The sequence below is a fragment of the Mustelus asterias genome, chromosome 11 (assembly GCF_964213995.1).
Source record: "Mustelus asterias chromosome 11, sMusAst1.hap1.1, whole genome shotgun sequence".
In the NCBI taxonomy this organism is placed as follows: Eukaryota; Metazoa; Chordata; class Chondrichthyes; order Carcharhiniformes; family Triakidae; genus Mustelus; species Mustelus asterias.
The window spans coordinates 83,410,130-83,427,799 of NC_135811.1; positions in this window are offsets into that span (position 1 = coordinate 83,410,130).

A 17,670-nucleotide genomic window follows, 5' to 3' on the forward strand; every position below is an offset into this window, starting at 1 on the left:
AGAGTTCAACTAATTGGAAGAAATCAGTGTTTCTAATATGACCATTTCAATGGAAACATCAAGAACTCAAGACCTTGCTGACCATACAAAGCTAGGTGGGAATGTAAGCTGTGAGGTGGACACAAAGAAGTGTGAAAGGATACAGAAACGTTAAGTGAACGGCCAACAAGCTGGCGGTGGATGATACTGTGGGGAAACGTGAGGTTATTCACTCTGGTCTTAAGAATAGAAAAGCAGAATATGTTTTAAAAGGTGTGAAACTTCTAAATGTTAATGCTGAGAGAGACTTGGATGCACTTATGCAAAGAACGCATGCATGCAAGTACAGCAAACAATTAGTAAGGAAAATAGCATGTTGGCCTTTACAGCAGGTGGATCAAGTACAAGGAGAAGGCAATCTTGCTACAGCTGTATACAGCTTTGGGAGACCACAGCTGGAATACTGTACACACTTTTGGTCTCCAGATTTAAGGGAGGAAACATTGCCTTTGACGTGTATAGCAAATGTTCACTAGATTAGTTCCTGGGATAAGAAGGTTGTCCTTTGCGTAAATTGGGTCTATACACTCCGAAATTGAGAAGAATGAGAGGCAATCTCATCTAAACAAATAAGATTCTGAAGGGGCTTGTCAGGGTAAACAGTGAAAGATTTTGCCCTCTGGCTGGGGAATCTAGAACACGGGAGCACAATCTCAGGATAAGGAGCCAATTATTTAGGATGGAGATGAGGAGAAATTTCTTCACTCAAAGAGTTGTGACTCTTGCAATTCTCCGCCCCTGAGAGTTGTGGATGTTCCCCCATTGAATATATTTAAGGCTAAGATAGACAGGTCACTCACGGAATCAAAGGATATGGGGAGAGGGTGAGAAAATGAAATTGAGGCAAAGGTTCAGCCATGATTGTGTTGAATGGTGGTGCAGGCTCGAGGACTATATCATCTACTTACTCCTGCTCCTATTTCTTATCTTCTTAATCTTGTATTTGTAAAAATACAAAACCAAAATGATTGGCCAAGGTTGATGGCTAGGACCTTGTTCTTGTCAAGTTATTGATCTTGGAGGGAGCTAGTGTACTTCATAGAAACATCCTGTATATAATCACACCTGTGTGAAATGTTTGCCGATTTAATGAATGTTTGGGAATCTGCAGTCCGTGTAAAGTGTACGGTTCTAAATGGTGCATGAGTCCACTGAGGTTGGAAAGGGTAGAATCTATCAACAAATGGGTGATCACCTGGTCTCCAAGGAGATTTCATGTGGGAAAATAATAAGCGGATGGGGGAAAAAAGCAGAATAGAATAAAAGTGGAGAAATACAAAAAATATATATAATTTGATTGTCACATGTACTAGCATACAGTGAAAAGTTTTATTTCTTGTGTGCTATATGATGCGCGATATAACACATGAGAGGCTGGATGTACTCGGGAAATAAAGGCTTTTATTGCCAACAATAACAGAGCTACCATATACAGTATACGATCCCAGACTAAAGGGTCACCAGGCAGAGCAGTGACCTTTATACCTCTCCCAGGAGGCGGAGCCGACTGGGGTGTACCATAACAACTATATTAACAGGTAGAACAGCCCAACCCTAACCCCAACAGTAACATATCTACAGACTCATAGTACTGGCCAGACCATGGCTCAGCACTACCTGGTGGGAACCAACAATGGTTCACCACATTCACCCCTCCTTTGAAAACAAAGGCCGGCGGGGTACAAAACACAGAACTATTGTTCATCTGTCTATAAGTTCAAACGGTCTGGGGGACCGCACCGTCGCTGTGACCTCCTCAACACCGGCGATGACACCGGTTCAGGCAATCGCGGTGACGTTCTCTCCAAGGCGGTGTCCAGCGACTCCTCCAGTGCCTCACGGGCCGGTAGACCCGAGTTGGTGACAATCCGCTGAACTCGGGCACGCCTTGAAGTGGCGACCATCTCCTGGACTCAGGCAAGCTGTACACGGGAGTAAGAGGGTTAAGTGGTGGTCCCGATACTGCCCGCGCCGTGTCAGGAGGGGAAATAATGGTTGGGGGGTCCCTAACAGGAGGTGTGGGAGCGACAGGGGTTTCCAAGCCCCCTGCTGGCGCCAGATCTCGAATCGAGACCGTGTCCTCTCGCCCGTCAGGATATGCCACGTAGGCATACTGAGGGTTGGCGTGGAGGAGATGGACCTGTTCAACCAAAGGGTTGGACTTGCGGGTCCTAACATGTCGCCGCAGGAGGACAGGTCCTGAGTACGTCAACCAAGACGGTAATGAGGTCCGAGAGGAAGACTTCCTAGGGAATGAAAACGTTCTCTCATGAGGAGTAGCGTTGGTTGCCGTACACAGGAGTGAGCGTTTGGAGTGGAGCGCATCAGGGAGTACCTCTTGCCAACGGGAGACTGGAAGACCTTTAGACCTCAACGCCAGTAAGACAGCCTTCCAGACTGTAGCATTCTCTCGTTCGACCTGTCCGTTACCCCTTGGGTTGTAGCTCGTGGTTCTACTAGAGGCAATCCCATATGAGAGCAGGTATTGCCTCAAGTCATCGCTCATGAACGATGAGCCCCTATCGCTGTGGATATAAAGGGGTAACCGAACAGGGTGAAAAGATCACGAAATGCCTTGATAACCGTGGCAGCGGTCATATCAGAACAGGGAATGACAAAGGGGAATCGTGAGTACTCATCAACCACATTGAGGAAGTACACGTTCCGATCTGTCGAGGGAAGGGGGCCCTTAAAGTCCACACTCAGTCTTTCGAATGGACGAGTGGCCTTAACGAGTTGTGCCCGGTCAGGTCGGTAGAAGTGCGGTTTGCATTCCGCGCATACCCGGCAGCTTCTGGTTATGGACCTGACATCCTCCACCGAGTAGGGTAGATTCCGGGCTTTTATGAAGTGGAAGAGCCGAGTGACCCCCGGATGGCAGAGGTCATTGTGGAGAGCCTGCAATCGATTCTCCTGCATACTAGCGCATGTTCCACGCGACAGGGCATCCGAGGGCTCGTTGAGCTTCCCTGGACGATACATGATATCATAATTGTAGGTGGAGAGTTCGATTCTCCACCTCAAGATCTTATCATTCTTGATCTTACCCCGTAACGTGTTGTTGAACATGAACGCCACGGACCGCTGGTCCGTGAGCAGAGTGAACCGTTTTCCCGCCAAGTAATGGCGCCAATGCTGGACGGCCTCCACAATGGCCTGGGCCTCCTTTTCCACCGCCAAATGTCGAATTTCAGGGCCTTGGAGGGTGCGAGAAAAAAAGGCAACGGGCCTGCCCGCCTGGTTAAGTGTGGCGGCCAGGGCGAAATCAGATGCATCACTCTCCACCTGGAAGGGGATGGACTCATCGATAGCGTGCATCGTTGCTTTCGTAATGTCGGCTTTTATTCTTGCAAAGGCTAAGCGAGCCTCTGGTGCTAGGGGAAAAGAGGTAGACTTGATGAGCGGACGGGCTTTGTCCGCGTAATTGGGAACCCACTGTGCGTAGTATGAGAAGAAGCCTAAGCATCTTCTCAGTGCTTTGACGCTAGTGGGCAGGGGAAGTTCAAGGAGAGGACGCATACGGTCTGGATCAGGGCCAAGGACCCCGTTTTCCACCACGTATCCGAGGATAGCTAGGCGGCGCGTGCGAAATACACACTTCTCCCTGTTGTAGGTCAGATTCAGGTGAGATGCAGTGCGTAAGAATCTAAGAAGGTTGGCATCGTGGTCCTGCTGGTCATGGCCGCAGATGGTGACGTTATCCAGGTACGGGAAGGTAGCCCGCAGCCCGTTCTGGTCCACCATTCGGTCCATAGCACGCTGGAAGACCGAGACCCCATTCGTGACACCAAAAGGAACCCTTAAAAAATGGTACAGGCGACCATCCGCCTCAGAGGCCGTGTATTGTCGGTCCTCTGGGCGAATGGGGAGCTGGTGGTAAGCAGATTTTAAGTCGATGGTGGAGAACACCCGGTACTGCGCAATCTGATTGACCATGTCAGATATGCGCGGGAGGGGATACGCATCCAGCTGCGTGTATCTGTTAATGGTCTGACTATAGTCTATGACCATCCGGGGTTTGTTCCCATTCTTAACCACCACGACTTGCGCTCTCCAAGGACTAGGGCTAGGTTGTATGATCCCTTCCTTGAGGAGCCGCTGAACTTCAGATCAAATGAAGATCCGATCCTCAGCGCTGTAACGCCTGCTCTTTGTTGCGATGGGCTTGCAGCCTGGCACGAGATTCTGGAATAGGGAGGGTGTGGTAATCCTAAGCGTTGAGAGACTACATGTGGAGCGCGTTGGGCAATTTAGAGGCTGCGGGTCTCCCACTGAAAGCGGAGGGAGTGGCCCACCGTACTGCAGGGTTACACTCTTGAAGTGGACCATAAAATCTAGTCCTAGGAGTATTGGCGCGCAAAGGTGCGGTAACACAAGGAGCCTGAAGTTCTCGTAAACCGTGCCCTGCACCGTCAGATTTACCACGCAACTCCCTAGCACGGTGACAGACCGGGGCCTTGACGCCATCGAAATTGTCTGCTTGACAGTCCGAATCTGGAGACCACACCGCTTCACGGTGTCTGGGTGAATGAAGCTCTCCGTGCTCCCGCTGTCAAACAAACAATAAATCGGGCGTTTGTTTACCTGTATGTCCATCATGGACTTGTCGAGTCTGTGAGGCTTGGCCTGGTCCAGGATGATCGACGCCACCGTTGGTTCGTGGGCGCAACTGCAGGCACCTGAGATGGTTGATGACGACCCCTGCTGGTCATTTGCAGTTGGTGCCGACCAAAATGGCTGCCCCCATAGGTCGCACGTGGGCGATGGCGCCAAAACCTGCTGCCCCTGCAGGTCGCACGTGTCTTGCGACTCCGTCGTTCGGAATGGCGACGTCCTGGAATCGCACATGGTAGAAGACCTTGAAGATGCAGAAGACAAGGAGGCCGGCTCCGGGGAGTCACACGCCGCACTGCTGTTCTTGGATGGAAGTTTGGACCGGCATACCTTGGAATAGTGCCCCTTCTTGCCGCAGGCGGAGCACAACACCGCTTTAGCTGGACCTCGCTGCCGAGGGTGTTTCACCCCCCCCCACAGAAGTAACACCGCGGGCCACCTGGAGCTGCTGCCGTCGTCAGGTCGAGGCTGGGAACGCAATCGCGCAGTTTTTCGGTCCCGCTGAATGAAGTGGGGTCTGTGACTGCCCCTGCCACACTGTCTCCACGCGGTCGTCGGGGTACATCGCCAGACTTTTGGAGGCCGTTTCTAGAGCGTCAGCTAACTCTATGGATTTAGTGAGATCGAGGTTACCTTGCTCCAACAGCCGAAGGCGGACGTACGACGAGTCGATTCCCGCCACGAACGCATCTCGAGCTAGACCGTTCATGTACTGGTCTGCCGACACTGCCTTGCAGTTGCAGGCTCTGGCTAGCTGTTGAAGCTCGCACGCGTACTGTTCCGTCATTTCGCCGGGCTGCCGCCGTAGAGTGGCTAGAAGGTATCGAGCATGCATCTCATTCGGCGGTTTGTTGTATCGCTTCTTGAGAAGCTCGAGGGCCCCTTTGTAGTCGGTGGCCCCACGGATCGCTAGGTATACAGCGTCGCTTGCCCTCACGTGGAGGACCCGGAGTCTGTCGGCGTCATCGGTGACCGCTGTGGAGGCGTCGAGGTAATCCTGGAAACACTTCAACCAGTGGTCGGAAGTGTTCGATGCTCCCGCTGCACGTGGGTCCAACGTAAGCCGTTCGGGTTTAAGCATTTGCTCCATGTTTTCTTTGTCTTTTTTTTTCAAAAAAAAAGAATTTACTTGTTGGCAATAAAATTGATGCGCGATATAACACACGAGAGGCTGGATGTACTCGGGAAATAAAGGCTTTTATTGCCAACAATAACAGAGCTACCATATACAGTATACGATCCCAGACTAAAGGGTCACCAGGCAGAGCAGTGACCTTTATACCTCTCCCAGGAGGCGGAGCCGACTGGGGTGTACCATAACAACTATATTAACAGGTAGAACAGCCCAACCCTAACCCCAACAGTAACATATCTACAGACTCATAGTACTGGCCAGACCATGGCTCAGCACTACCTGGTGGGAACCGACAATGGTTCACCATACTATACAGACAAGGCATTCTGTTCATAGAGAAGGAAAGGAGAGGGTGCAGAATGTAGTGTTACAGTCATAGCTAGGGTATATAGATAAACCAGCTTAATATGAGGTAGGTCCATTCAAAAGTCTGATGGCAGTGGGGAAGCAGCTGTTCTCGAGTCAGTTGGTACGTGACCTCAGACTTTTGTATCTTTTTCCCGATGGAAGAAGGCGGAGGAGAGAATGTCTGGGGTGAGTGGGGTCCTTGATTATGCTGGCTGCTTTCCCAAGATGTGGAGATGCCGGCATTGGACTGGGGTGGGCACAGTAGGAAGTTTCACAACACCAGGTTAAAGTCCAACAGGTTTATTTGGAATCACGAGCTTTCGGAGCAGCGCTCCGAAAGCTCGTGATTCCAAATAAACCTGTTGGACTTTAACCTGGTGTTGTGAGACTTCTTACTGTGCTTTCCCGAGGCAACGGGAAGTGTAGACGGAGTCAACGGATGGGAGTTAACGAACCTCTACATTCGACAAATTATGTTGAACGATCGGTCGTATCATTTGAAAAAACACAATTCATTTGAAATGTTTTGTTTTAGACTGTGGAGCTCCAAAAGCTATTAAGAAATATATCTTTAATATACCCGATGTACGGATTATGTAGTTTACCAGCGGGCACACTGTCAATTGAAGTGTTTCACATTGAGGAGAAGGAGGGGGGAGGAAGTAATTCTCTGAAATGGAATGTCTATTTTGTCATTTGTGCAACTCCTGGAGACTTATTATAAGTGTCAGTTTTTATGATAAAGACAGCAGTTTGCTATCGAGCCATTTCTGTGACAAAGAGCAGCGCCCTATGAATTCACTCGCCTCAGACCATAAGCTACAAGCGGAGATGGCATGCTGGAATTATCGCTCCCTGACAGCTTCTAGTCAAACGGCTCTGCTGCTATTGTCGTCTGCAGTCTGTGTGCCATGCTGCAACAAAATAAAATAATCCATTACCTTTCCCTGAACCTGCAGCAAGCTGCTGACGAGAGATAGCCCCCAATCTCTGCCTCGTTCATCAGCTGCTGGCATTACGGCAGAAATCCTGCAATCACACATCTTTCCTATGATTAACTCCCCGTACAAAGCTCAGGAATATGGAGACATAGATTAATCCCAGGTAACCCAGGGCGCCTCCTCTTGACTCTGCGTTGATTCACCCACAGCACTGCGGGTGTACCTGCACCACAGTGTACAGCAGTTGGGGGTTCAAGAAGGTGGCAAACCACCCCCTTCTCAAGGGCAATTAGCAATGGACAACAAATGCTGGCCCATCCAGCAACCTGCGCGCCCCATGTTTCTGTGAAAGAGAACATTTTAAAAATCAGAGAGGATTGACTTTGTCAAATATATGGAACGGTCCAAATGTTGCTTGTAGCAGGGCAGCAGTTGCGCCTGCTCCTAATCATACTCACCCTTACGTGTTCTTGTTTTTAATATTTGCATGACAAGTTGCAGCAAGTGTGAGCTGATCATGGCACAGTGAGGGAGACAAGACATCTGAGACCCAGTGAAAGAGGCAAGCAAGTGGAATAATTCAATCAGAGGAAATTAATAGCACAAGGAATAAGAAGGAAGTGTAAATTAGATTAGAATGGGTAAATTCAATGTCAACTCAAGTACAGAAAGAGTAATAAGGGGAGGGAAAGAAAGATTGGATTAAGAGAGAGAGGAAAGAGCACCAGGAAAAGTGGAAATGTTTGAAATTTGGCGTTTTATAATCTCCAACAACCTGCATACAAGATCCTTTAATAGTTGAAAAGAAAGAATGCACTTGCATTTATGTTGCATCTCTCAGGATATCCCAAACTGTTTGACAGCACCCAAATTATCTTTCAAGTCTAGTTGCTGTTGTGATGCAAGAAGCAAAGCTACCTATTTGTGAAACACGAGCTCCCACATACAGCAACCTGATAATGGCATGCTGACGTATTTCAGGGATGTTGATTGGGGGCAAACCATTGGCCTTGCCACTTGGGAGCATAGAAATTAGATTTGGTTGTTGGTTCCGAGTTGAGATTACTTTTGGTCACCCATTTCTTGCAGCCCTGGGTAGTCGCTCACTTTTCAGTCTCAACTGGGTGGCACGGTGGCACAGTGGTTAGCACTGCTGCCTCACAGCTCCATGGACTGAGGTTTGATTCCGGCCTTGGGACACTATTTGTGTGGAGTTTTCACATTCTCCCAGTGCTGTGTGGGTTTTCTCTGGGTGCTCCAGTTTCCTCCCACAGTTCAAAGATGTGCAGGTTAGGTGCATTGGCCATGCTAAATTGTCCCTTAGTGTTCACAATTTGTAGGTTAGATCATAGAATCCTAGAATCCCTACAGTGCAGAAGGAGGCCATTTGGCCCATCAAGTCTACACCGACCACAATCCCATTCAAACCCTATTCCCATAATCCCACATATTTACCCTGCTAATCCCCCTGACACTAGAGGTAATTTAGTATGGCCAATCAATCTAACCTGCACATCTTTGAACTGTTGGAGGACATGGGAGCACCCGGAGGAAACCCACGCAGACACGGGGAGAAAGTGCAAACTCCATACAGACAGTGACCCGAGGCAGGAATTGAACCTGGGTCCCTGGTGCTGTGAGGCAGCAGTGCTAACCACTACACCATCGTGCCACCCATAGATGAATTAGCCATGGTAAATGTATGGGGTTATGGGGATAGTGCGAGGGAAGAGAGCTTGGGTAAGATTCTCTGTCAGAGAGACAGTGCAGACATGATGGGCCAAATGGCCTCCTTCTGCGCAGTAGGGATTCTATGAACTAGATCCAGATCCAGGAAGAGTCAATCTCTCCAAGTTTGGAAGGTGTTGCTGTACTTTGCAGTGTGTTAGTGGGTAAATGCACCATCTAGTGTGTATTGAATCATATTGACTGGCAACCTGGCAGTTTTCAAATTGCTGCTTTGTAAGTTTCAGGGCAATCCTCCATATTTTAAAAAGGACTCAGGAGAAACCTGACAGTTTAAAAGTGGCCAACTCTGGCTGCTGGCTGATAAAAACCTCCCAGAAGGCTCGTCAGGACAAACATAACCTGCCTGTGGACTGTGCTAAGAAAAAGGTGTGAGCCCCCTGAATATGCAAGTGGCCAGAAAGGCAGACACACCAGTGATCTAATCATCAGAAGGACAAAGGGAGATGGAGACCAGCAGACGAACAGTAAACAGACCAGCAGGGAGACAATGGCCACGGAAATCGGCCCATCCACAGAAGATAAGAAGACCCATCCCACTAATGGGACACCGTTCAGGAAGCTCCGGAGGAGCATTAAGAAGACATTAAAATAACAACCCACGGGGGTCAAGGCAGTTCTAGCCTTTTGTGTTTGGACTTGACTCAATTAAACCGAGACTGCCAGTGATCGGAAGCCTATTGTCCTTCAAAATCACCTACGGGGGCAGGGAAGTTGGTTGTTAAATTGGGCTGAAGTTAAGATTAAGAGAGAGGCAGACAAGGAGGATGGAGCTCTCTTCCAGAATCGCAAGCTGAGGGGCAGACAAGCAAGATCGAGCTCTCTTCCAGAATCGCAAGCTCATGTGCAGAGGTGAAGACCAACAGCAGCCCAGTTTCGACCCTGCACTAAGACATTCGAGCCCACCACAAAGGAACCCCTTTTAGAATTGTGAGTATCCCAGCCAACCGTGTGAAGCTCCCGAGGATAGGATAGAGGTTGAGGCAAGGGGAGGGGTGATGTATTGTAATTTTAAAGTTCAGTAATCTTGTTTTGAACTGTGTAAAGTAAGATTTTACGTGGTACCCGTTAGCATTTCTCCCATAGTGATAGTATAAAGTATAAGTTTTATTCATGTGTGGTGGGGTATTGGAAAGGTTGATTCTATTGTAAAATAAATCACTAAGTTTTGAAACTCGTTTGGAGTTCGTCTTGCCTCTTGTTCTCTCATCAGCGCACTCTGACGAGGTCACAGTTTCAATATCCCTTACCATAAATCCAGAGTCTAGAACCGAGGGTGATCTGAGCGATTCGAACCCGCTCAAGGGAGACTGCTGGTCAGGAGATAAAGAACAGAGTCTCTCTGTTCTCTCTCTTGGAGACCTACTCGAGTGGAGTGGGTGCAGGGTGGCCGTTGTCCCAGCGACCAGGGAGAGAATCACTCAGGCCTCGGTGGCGGTTTTGGGATGGCTGTGTGATATAAGTATCAGGTTACCGGTCAGGTATAAACGGTAAGCCTGGTTCAGCGCTCTCTCCTGCGGAGTTGCCCCAGTGCAGCATTCCCCGGCCTTTGACATTTCAAGGCCTGTAAGAGAGAGACACTCGCAGCTATCGGCAGACCCCCAAATACCGGCCTGTAAGTGGAGTAAAGAGAAAGATCCCGCTACAGCTTCGTGATCAGTTTACTAAACACAGACCCCACAGCGATTGAGTTTTATAATTACTTATGGTGATCCTGGACTAGGGAGACAAAACTATCCAGGCTTCCAGTCCCTATGGTTGCCTTATGATCCTTTTCTAGACAGTACACCTGTGGACAAGATGGGATCGGACTCGACTTTGAGACTGCACATTGGGGTAACTTACTGACAGTCAATGTTCATGCGTGAATGGTGGTCAAAGAGGATGGTCAGCACCCAAACAACCATTACTTAGTGCTGTCCATCAACTTTAGGAGCGGCAGGACAGTGGAAGAAGTAGAGAAGAATGGAAACACAGCCTACTGATGTTTGTCAATGTGAACGTACAACTGCTTGATTAAGCATAGAGCAGAAGTTTGTTCTTCTCCACATGAATGGATGCGAGAGCGGAAACATTTACACAAGTGAAGGCATCATCATGTTAACAGGCAATGTCAGTGACTGTCTGTAAACATGATAATCATTAGTTTGGACAAACTGACAATGAAAACTGTCTAGTCCCATGTATGCTTAACAGTATTGGGTAGGTTAGACCAACAGTAACATTTGTCAGATATCTTTTGGAAAGGGAATCTTCCTTCATTCCTTTGCCATTCTCTTCGGTTCACTGCATATGTGATTGGACAAAAAAATCTGCTCATTCAATATTGCATATTGAACAAGTTGTCTGATAATTTAGAGTCAGTTGAAGAGTCGAGAGAGGTGGCAGTGAGGTACAGCTGGACCTTGTCAGTGTATGTGTGAAAATTGATATTGTGTTTTGAAAGCAACATTGTCACATGCTTCGATCCCCTTTATAAGCTTCATTCCCTAGCCACTAACTCCATCACTTTACCTGCTACATACCTGAGGCTGAACCAGACTCAGTGTTATGTTTGAACTCGGGATGCGCTCACAAATAGATATCATCACCATCACTAAGGCTGCCTATTTCCATTTCTGAAATGTTGCCCCTTTTTCAGCTCGTCTGATGCAGAAACCCTCCTGCATGGCTTTTGTTATGGTCTGAGATGATTATTGAGACTGATAATATAAGAACATAAGAATATAAGAACTAGGAGCAGGAGTAGGCCATCTGGCCCCTCGAGCCTGCTCCGCCATTCAATAAGATCATGGCTGATCTTTTTGTGGTCTCAGCTCCACTTACCCACCCACTCACCATAACCCTTAATTCCTTTACTGTTCAAAAGTTTATCTATCCTTGCCTTAAAAACATTCAATGAGGTAGCCTCAATTGCTTCACTGGGCAGGGAATTCCACAGATTCACAACCCTTTGTGTGAAGAAGTTCCTCCTCAACTCAGTCCTAAATCTGCTTCCCCTTATTTTGAGGCTATGCCCCCTAGTTCTAGTTTCACCCGCCAATGGAAACAACTTCCCTACTTCTATCTTATCTATTCCCTTCATAATCTGATATGTTTCAATAAGATCTCCCCTCATTCTTCTGAATTCCAATGAGTATAACCCCAGTCTACGCAGTCTCTCCTCATAAGCCAACCCTCTCAACTCCGGAATCAATCTAGTGAATCTCCTCTGCACCCCCTCCAGTGCCAGGCTATCCTTTCTCAAGTAAGGAGACCAAAACTTTACACAGTACTCCAGGTCTGGCCTCACTAGCACCTTATACAGCTGCAACATAACCTCGCTGTTTTTAAACTCCATCCCTCTAGCAATGAAGGACAAAATTCCATTTGCCTTCTTAATTACCTGCTGCACCTGCAAACCAGGTCCCAATTTTTTACCATTTAAATAATACTCCATTTTGCTGTTATTCCTACCAAAATGGATGATTTCATATTTTTCACACTGTACTCCATCTGCCAGACCCTCGCCCACTCACTTAGACTATCTATATCTATTTGCTCTGCCACCCATCTTAGTGTCATCTGTGAATTTTGACACACTACACTTGGTCCCCAACTCCAAATCATCTATGTAAATCGTAAACAATTGCGGTCCCAAAACTGATCCCTGAGGCACACCACTAGTCACTGATCGCCAACCAGAAAAACACCCATTTACCCCCACTCTTTGCTTTCTGTTGGTTAACCAATCCTCTATCCATGCTAATACATTACCTATAACACCATGCACCTTTATCTTATGTAGCAGTCTTTAGTGCGGCACCTTGTTATTATAATGGGAATTTCATTTCATTCTATACTAGTTGCATAGAGTTGAGGATCATTGAGGTTTCCCTGCGGGTCAACGGGTCAGGAATGTCACTTACTTAATGACAGCATCCTTCATGGAGCTACTATGGCTATGGCAACAAGAGCAAAATGATACATTTTTAAATCTCCAGTGGTGCGTGGCGAAGCTATTCTGGTCAGCTTGCTATCTTGAGGATAAGAAATACATTCCATCGATATGAGGTAGCGAGCTTGCATCATGTGCAGTGTTAGATCCTCTGGCGGTATATCACATTCAGCACTCGGGAATGTGGGTTCTACAGAGTACGGGCTGCACGCCCTTCTCAATGTGGATATGTGAGGAAGACAAAGGGGTGGAGATTGAAGAATTAATAATGGAACAAAGCATGATCATTGAGATGAAATACCATTCTGTGAAAGAAAGATCACGATCTTTATCACGTATTAATGCCGAGTTATTGATCTGGGTAAATAATGCAGTCGTTTTACAAATTACAGAGTAGCTATTTTAGCATTTTCTCTTGACCTGCGTGCCCTGAGAATCAATTCATGCAGAGAGGAATTAATAAACCCTTGTAGCATTGAAACTGTGAACAGATTCCATTTCTTTAACACCTTCAACAGTTCAGCCCGCTCGGAAATAAAAATTCTGTTTTTTTTTAAATGCCTACTTTCCTGCAAACCAATTACATATAATCTGAGGAATAATACTTGAATAAATCCAACGCTGTACAGAGAGGTATAATATAGAATCCCCAAAATGCAGAAGAAGGCCAGTTGACCCATTGAACCTGCACCAACAACAATCCTACCCTATCCCCAGGTATTTACCCTGCTAGTCCCCCAAACACTAAGGGGCAATTTAGTATGGCCAATCAACCTAACCCGCACAACTTTGGACTGTGAGAGGAAACCAGAGCACCCAGAGGAAACCCACAAAGCCAGTCACCCAAGGCCAGAATTGAATCTGGGTCCCTGGCACTGTGAGGTAGTGCTAACCACTGTGCCATTAATCATGCAACAAGTCATTCACAGTAACTGGGTTGTATCAATTTATTTCTTAAAGTCTTTTATAATTGTTAATTATAATTCTTAAAGTCTTTTATAATCTTTTATAATTCTATAATTGTTGTCTCTTCATCAGGTGACATACAAATATCTACTAGCCCATTAACCAGTAATAGGTGGTTAATACTGAAAATGCTTCATTTCTTATCCTACCTTCCAATTGTATTTGATCAATTCTTTAAAGCCTTATAATCCTGACAGTGTTGGACGAATGACCTGCCAACCCTGATTGTATTTATTCAATAATCAATCAATATTAAGTCTTACTGAGTGGGTGACCTGTTGGTATATTAAATCAGTTGTAACTTACTCATCCATTATCCTATTTGGACTGTTACATGTATTCAGGACAGGGTGTCCAATTTTCAATGTTTTATTGATTTTCTTGGACCAGACGTGAAGCAGGAGGTAGAGGGGTATAAATGTAACAGTAGTCACCATTGAGAGCATTCATTTCACCCTGAACAATGTATGTTAAATTTATAATTATTGCTACTATTTCAATTTGAAAGTTACCATTATTCCAACATAGATGATATCCAATGCAAAAGCCAAAAACTGTGGATTCTGGAAACCTGGAATAATAACAAGAAATGCAGGAAATACTCAGCAGCTCAGGCAGCATCTGTGGAGCGAAACAGAGTTAATGGCCAAGATCTTGCTGTTTCTCAATTGTTGGAGACTGGACACATGATGCGAGATGCATGTTCGGACCCCATGGAGGTCCTGACGGGCTAACCTCAGTGGGAATTGCCTGGGAAGCTTGAATTTCTAATGGACAATTTCCCTGCTCCCCCCGAATGTCTTTGACTTCCCACAGTCTTTGACTTATCTGGATAGTTGCACATGAATGTTAGAAAGAACATTTTTGTCTAACACCTGGGTAACTATACAAGTGATACCCCAATCACTCACACTGACTATCCCCTCCTTGAATTTGTAGGGAATAGGGCTTGTATGAATATGTCGGCATTGCAGGGACTGAGATAGGGCTGATGCAGGCAAAACTATTGAGGTAGAAATAGGGAGCCCGTAAGTTTAAGTTTTCAAGTTTATTTATCAGTGTCACAAGTAGGCCTACATTAACACTGCAATGAAGTTACTGTGAAAATCCCCGAGTCGCCACACTCCAGCACCTGTTCGGGTACACTGAGGGAGAATTTAGCATGGATAATGCACCTAACCAGCACATCTTTCAGACTGTGGGAGGAAACCAGAGCACCCAGACGAAACCCACACAGACACGGGGAAAATGTGCAAACTCTGACCTCAAGAAGTGTCTACTTACATACCTACAATAATTAGATCATGTACCCTCAAGGGGTTGAACTTATTGCAAACAGATTCACGTGAATCACAGAATTGCATGACACATGGCGTAACACTATTGTCTTTATAAAGCAGTGTTATCATCTGACTTATCATGAGCTACACAATGGGAGGTCCACTCATGGTCTCAATGTTCCCATATGTTTGCTCGCCAATTTTTAAAGACTACTTTTAATGTGTTACTGTTCATTTAGCAAAATCTTAAACTTTATCAGCTGTATCGGCTGGGGGAGAATGTCACAGCTCCGCACATGTTACCTAGAAATGACAATGCGCAATATCAGCGTATGAACACGTAACACGTTGGTCTGAGATTTGTTCACAGTTGTTTTAATGAATGTGTGATTTTAAACAGATTGATGCCTCCAGTAAAATAGCAGTCATTTCATAATGTTCATATGCTAAAATCACTCAGGCTAATTTCAAGGCTTATGTCATTATCCATCTACTAATGATCACAATGAATGTTTCAGCACTGCAATGATTAGAATAGATGTTACACTGTTGTATGCTAGAATGGGGGATGCCAAGCTAATTAATTTAGCTCCCTGTACCTTATTGAAGCATAAGGCTGGAACATTTATTATAACCACAGCGATGAGCTGAGAAATACATCATTATACAACAGTACCTGCCACTTGCTGCTCTTGCTTATATTCTCATGCCTCAATATTTCAACATAGGTTACACTTTCAACCACATGCTCTGTAAGCTGTCACCCACATCTCCCAGGAAAAGCAGGTGACTGACGCTTCACTATTCTGTTGCTGAACATCATAGCAAGAAACACACTTTAACTGTTCATTAGATCTTATGGCCCTTGATTAAATTGCAGCATGAACACAGACCACTAACCAGACAATATTCTATATGTTTGTGCTTATATTCATATCTAGTCTCTGCATCTGCAGTGAGCAGTCTATGACGGGGTTGCCTTCCTGTCTCTTACTCCCCTGACGACGCCTGTTGGGGAATCACAGGTATTACTGTCTCCTCCAGCAACACCAACTCAGAAAATCACCTGACTACGGTCAGCTGATATTTTATCACCTCTATTGAGAGGGATTGAATTCAAGGCACATCCCAAGAGTTTGACATGTAATTCAGGCTGTCACCTCAGTACAGTACTGAGGCAACCTTCAAGGCACTATAATTTCAGATAACATATTAAACTGTGGCCCTGTCTGGTTATTCATCTCCATACTAACCTCAGGTTAAGGGGTGTTATGGCTTCATAAATTGTTTTATGGAGCCCGCCTGGAACATAGGTTTTGCACCTTGAATTTGGCCAGGATAAGCGTGATATGGTTCACCTCAGGTATGATTCTAATGACCCACTAGGGAGCTTTTACCAAACAAAGTTTATTTAAGAATATAGTTAACATGTATGCAAAGAAAATTAGCAATAACTTTATCAATTACAAACAAAAATAAAAGAACCACAATAATGTACAACCCTTAACAAATGTATCCAAGATGTTCCAATCAAATAAAAACTTCCTTTAGTCAAAACCCTTTCCACAGGTTTAACACAGCAAATGCTCACACAACACTGGAACTGAGTCCTTTGGTTGGAGAATTGAAAACCCTGAGTCCTCAGCTTGTAACTCCTAGCAGTCCTCTGGATACATTCAGAACAGTTTGAAGTCAGAACAGCTTCCCAGAACACTAGGGAGGCCGCCAACAGCAGATTTCCTACTCCAGGAAGGCTTTCAGCTAACCAGCAGAATTTCCAAAACCATGGAGAGGGAGAGAGAGAGACTTCTTTCCAGTTTGATGTTCCATCTAAAACCTTCTAAACTAAAACCTGCTGCTCAGAGCTGAAAATGAAAGACCTCCTGTCAGCTGACCTACAAACATTCTTCCTCCTGACAATGCAGGGTCATAAAACTCATTCCCAAAGTAAAAATAAACAAACCCCATTTAAAACCAGCGAAGGAGCAATAAAAGGGTTCCTAATAGACAACCCGGTGCTCTGGAACACAGGTTCATATCCCACCATAGTAGCTGGTGGAATTTAAATTCAATTAATTGAGAAATTTGGAAGCTAGACTTTAAATGGTGCCCATGAAACTATCAAGTTATTGTTAAAAACCCCATCTGGTTCGCTAACAAAGAACAATACAGCACAGGAACAGGCCCTTCGGCCCTCCAAGCCTGCGCCGCTCATGTTCATTAGGGAAGGAAATCTGCTGCCCTTACTTGATCTGGCCTACATGTGACTCCAGTGATTCCAGAACCACACAATGTGTTTGATTCTCTGAAATGGCCCAGCAAGCCACTCAATTGTACAAAGCCACAACAGAAAAGTCAAAAAGGATTACCTGCACTACACGAGCTGCAGTGGTTCAAGAAGGTGACTCACCACCACTTTCTCAAGGACAATTAACAAGAACTAACTCACAGGAAACAGAGACAGTATAAATGTTCATTAGTTAATAAGAAATAGGAGCAGATTTAGGCCTTTCAGCCCATCGAGTCTGCTCCACCATTCGATCATGGCAGATATGCTCCTCATCCCCATTTTCCTGCCTTCTCCCCATTACCCTTCAACCCATTACCAATTAAAAACCTGTCCAACTCCTCCTTAAATTTACTCACTGTCCCAGCATCCACTAC